Genomic DNA, 5,421 nt, shown 5'->3' with positions numbered 1-5,421 from the left:
TTAGACTCAAGTGCGCTCGAAACACCGTGTGCGCTCAAAATGTGCTCGAAATTGTCTCTGATCAGACCTTTCCAGACAGAAATGACTTCTGATCAGACCAAAATCAGACTATTGTCCAGACGATTGTGCGACCATGACCCAGACCAAACAGAGGCCATCATCCAGACGATCGCGCGCACAAGATCATTTCTGATCAGACTCTTTTGCGCTAAAAGTCACTTCTGATCTGACTATTGTGCTCTCGAAATCACCTCTGATCAGAATCAACTGCGCTCAAAATATTCTGATCTGGTTTTCACTGTGAACGAATTTTTTTTTGTTTTTTAATAATATTTTCATTTCAAAACACAAAACAGTTGATAACTGCGTTATCAAAATTATTTAAAGAAAAAACCATTCTAAAAGTATTTCTAAAAAGAACCCTAGTGCTAAGAAGAAAGTTATAAAGTATACTAGTAGTGCAAACTTCGAACTCAATGGATGAATTTCGACAGCTTTCGATATAAAACGCCGTGTTATGCAATTAATCAAAGTTTCTTTTTAAGTGGACAGGCATTTTCTATCAGCTGGACCTCTTTGGTTCTGATCAAAGCCATCAGACTCCAGATGTGTCTGTGATCAGAATGCTGCATTTGTTGCCTCTTAGCAGAGCCAACATCTCTCGGTAAAAAAAAACAAAAAATCAAAAGAAAAAATTTCCGCTCGAAATGGTCTCTGATCAGACTAATGTGCGCTTGAATCCGCCTTGGATCAGACCATTTCCATATTTAAGTGACCTCTGATCATAAATTTGTGCGCTCGAACCAAATCGCAGACCCTGTAATTTTGGTATGGGAACACACTGTGTGCGTGGGATTCTGGATGGCACCTCAACCTGGGGGATTTTATGGGTAGTGTTCAGAACGGTTACTAACTCTATTATGCATATCAATTAGAAGATTGGATTAGTTTAAAACGACAAATGAAAAACTGTTCGAAAGAGTTTTAACATTAACTAAACTCAGGCTCTGAGCAGACCAAACTGGTTTGCTCGCAGGGTTTGTCATTGACTCTAGATACTGATTATGTATCCTTTTTATGTCATCATGAAGATTCTACGAAGTTTTATATAAAAGTCTAACTTCATGTCGGACAGGTCAATTTTTAAAATTTTAGGCTTACAATTTTTCATGTTTTTTTAAACTTCCATATTGTCCCACGTAAAGAAAAGTTGAAAACCCACTAAGACTTTTAGGGTAACGTAGAAAATTTATAAAACTTTGTACGGCGCAGTATAAGGGAGTAATGTCTTTTTTACGGCACCAAACTAACTAAAGCAGCAATATCTGAATAACAAAATTTCAGAATCTGACTTCTTAGAATCGGATATAAAAATTGCGCTTAAAATGTACATGGCTTGGTACATGATTTAATAATGACACCCTAAAGACAATAAATGCCAGTCATTTTACCCAGCATTATGAAACTGTAGGCGAATTTTAGATTTTCATCTCTTACAGGTCAACTAATCCACAATGAGTTTGATTGGGTTAATGTATAGGTATGAACTGCAAAAATTGGTTTTGAAGATTTCAAATTCAAGAGTTGTTCATACTTTCTCACTTTTATTTATTTTTTTGAAACAGTTTTCTATCTTTTTCTCCTCTTTCTTAACATCGGTTTTGTCACTTTCTTTTGAAGACTGCAAAACACTTTTGTTTTCGTCTTTTCTTTGCTGGTATGACCAGTAATAACACACGGAAGTTTTTACAACAATTTTTTGTGTTCTGATTCTCTTGAAGCTTTTTTTACCTCTGCTTGTCCTTAAATATTATTTGTCCCTAGAGTTCTTCCATAAGTATGTGTTTGATGTGTTTCGGCTGCTTTGCTCAAAATGTGCATAGGTTTGTTGGCCAGTACAAACTTTCGATTTTTTTCAGATTTAGGATGTTTTTAGGATGTGCAATTTTAATTTCACGGTTTTCAATTAAAACCTTGTAACACAATTTTGATGCCAAAACGGGGTGATCATACATAAATTCAGACTTCTGTGTTATCACACTAGATAGGTATACATTAAAAAATTTTGTTCGTCAAGTGTGATTTTTATTCCTGTTTTAAAGCCGTACCTGATCAAAGATTGCGATCAAACTGGCAGCTCGATTTGCACACACTGCTATGTTTCACAAAAGCTAACGAAATGATGTTAAACTTACAATGATGCTCTTGAACTCGTCTATGGGAAGTTGATTGTTTTTACTCTAGCACACGCTGTTGTCAATGGATGAATGTAGAAAAATTTAATATCGCCGGCTTTTTTCTTCTGTTGTCTTATCTCCTAGTTCCAATAAGAAAAGAATCCTTGGGATTTCAATGTTGCAAATGAAGTCATGTTCACAGTATAAAAGTAACGGTTTTCGTGACTCTGACATATGTTTACTTACTATGTCTGACAATCAAAACATCTATATTTTTGGGTCTTTTTCGTTTTTGCCCCCCAGTACGTTTTGCAACCCACAGTTACAGAGCTCGTGTCATTGTACAAAAAATCATTATGTTAAAATATTTCACTTGTGTCCATGCCGGGTGGGGGGGTTCAAATAATATGCACCCACTAAGCTCGTGGGCAAAAAGGGAAAAGATCCGTTTTCTTTAGTTGAGGCTATTTTTCGAATTTCTTCTGATTGCCCCCCCCCCGAGCTAATAGAGCACATATTTTTACGCTCCAGGCCCACATGCTATTTTTTACACAAAAAGTGCTATATAACAACATATAATTTGTAACCAGGGGCGTAAAAATCATCGGGGCCATAACAGAATAGATCCAATTTTCATTTTCTTTGTTCTTTCATCAATTATACTAACTACTGATTGCTTGGAAAGCTTTACAAAATCCCAAAGACAATGCCCCGCAGTAGTTTTCCGTTAGTTTGCCCATGGGCTTTTTTTGTTAAACATTATCATAAAAATACAAGTCATCAGGAGATTAAAGATAGTATCTTTTAAGACTTTTCTAGAAGATCTAGTTCTTTCTTAGACTTTTTGAAACCCTTGTTGGGTTCCAATTCTGCGTGACTATTATACGTTAATATAAGAAGTCAGGTCGTGGTCATGTTCCTTTTGTTTTTTAGCTTTTTAGGAAACCATTAACAAAAGTTTTCACAATAAAAATTTCTGATGTTTTTTCTCTGAATTTATTTAGTTGAATTCGGGTGGTGATTTTAATCGTTTTTGAAAACCTTTTTGTAAACCTTTTTTGTAAAACATATCGAGTGGATGTTATTTGAATGAAATTACGTCTTTTTGGTCTTGGTCATGTTTACCAACTTGATTTGTGTCTAACCTCTTTTTTGCAAATGCTTCTGAAAAACCATACAACTGTTTCAAAAGTACATTACTTGGTTCTATCAATAGGCTTCTATTGCTTTTGGCGATTCTGGTACTGTTTAATTTCAAATTTTTTTGCTTAAAGTTGGTCGTTTTTGTTTGCTGTGTTCTCTCTTAGTTCCAAAAATAAATGATTCCTTTGGTTTTCTATTGAGCGTTCAAAAGCAACAGCTAATGGTTCTCTTTATTCTGATGTCATTTTTTCGAATAACGTATCAACTATTCAATAGTTTTTCTGTTTTGAGAAGTTTATTAAGCATTCATAAGTGATAGTTAATGTTTTTCTTGATTCTGATCTTATTTGCTCGAATAGCATATCAACATATCAATAGTTCTTCTGTTTAAGGCTGCCAATTTTATGCCTTTTCTTTTTGACTTTTTCTCCTTAATGATTGGCCACAATGCGCTTCTACTAAAGTACCACCCAGTCTGAGGTCCAGCCCAATGTGAGCTATGATCAGACTATCCAGACTGAAATGACCTGTGATCCGACTATACAGACCAAAATGACCTCTGATCAGAGTTTCCAGACCAAGATGACTTCTCATCAGACGTTACCCCGACTGTGGTCCAGACCACAGTGAGCTTATGATCAAACTCAAATTCAGACCATTGTCCAGACTATAAACTTTCTATGATCAGACCTTTCTGAACAAACTGACCTCTGATCAGAGACCATAGTTAAACACGCACGACACTTTAATTATTGTCATAATATATGCATTTCACAAAAACCGATGTCTCCAGCAGAAAATTCAATGAACTCAATTTAAAATTGAAATTGTTTTTGTGAAAGATTTAGGAAATTTTCAAAATGGAAAATTTCCATGCCCTTGTTTAAGTTCGACGGCACCATAGATGAAGTTTGACAGTTAAATATAAGAAACTTCTGAATCTATAGTTGCTATTCATTTTTAAAAAGAGACCGATCACTTGTTAGTGGTTGGACTATTTTGTTCTGATTGTTATGACAATCAGGACCAAAATAGGAACTGCAAATGAGTCTCTGGTCAGAACAGTTATCTTTTTTTGGCTCGTGGCAGAGCTATAGCCACCTACTCTTTAGCAAAGTGCTCTCGACATGGCCTCTGATGAGAGACAAATGCGCTCAATACGGCCTCTGGTCAGACTCAAATGCGCTCGAATCCACCTAAGTGGCCTATGATCAGACCTTCCAGAGCGAAGTGACCTCTGACCAGACCTTCCAAACCGAATTAACCTCTGATCAGACCTAAATCAGACCATGGCCCAGACTATTTTGCGCTTAAACTGCTGTCCAGACCCTGCAATTTCGGTCTGGGAACACTCGAGTGTGCGTTCGAGTGCGTCTGATCATAGCTCAATTTGGGTTTGGACCTCAACCTGAGAAGAAGTCTTATTGGTTTCAGCTGCTGGCTAAAACTTTTTTACGACATTGGCGATATTTATATTAATAAATTTTTTCTGAACTGTTGAAATAAGAACACATCTTTTGTTCGTTTTGATGTCATGTCACATTTTTATCACATAGTCTCAATAATTACAGCTCCAGTTCAATTCCTAAAGTGGTGAAAGTAAATCCTTGAGTAGTTTAAAGTTTTAGCTTACTGCTTTTTGACCAACTTTGACATCCTTTCTTTCAACAAAACTCGATCTTTCAACAAAGTTCGGTTTTACATTTTTCTCAGCCTCTATAATATCAGTTCTCATCGGTCTTCTAATGTGGCTCAAATCTATTAATTCAACGTTTCAGTTTGAATTAAAACTTGGCTGTGAATTTTTTTTTTGCTCTAGAACAGCTGGCCCGTTAATTGCTACCGTAACAGTTCAGCAGCTGTGGGAATCGCAGACAGATGCTTCAAATACTTCTCAGAGCCTATGGGTTTCGTTGCAGCGTCCGAGTTCTGCCTTCAAAAGTATGTCTTTCACTGCGTTCGAGAGTCGATTCCCTAGTGATTAAAAAATTTAACTTTTCCAGAATTCAAAAGCTTGCAACATTCTTGCAAGACTTTGAATCCGAGCTATTTTTTCATTGGATTCGGTTTTGTAATTTGTTTAATAAACAATAATTTGCTT

This window comes from Convolutriloba macropyga, chromosome 10 (genome assembly GCF_964194025.1).
Source record: "Convolutriloba macropyga chromosome 10, txConMacr16.3, whole genome shotgun sequence".
Lineage (NCBI taxonomy): Eukaryota > Metazoa > Xenacoelomorpha > Acoela > Convolutidae > Convolutriloba > Convolutriloba macropyga.
Note: the sequence above shows the minus strand (reverse complement) of the source record.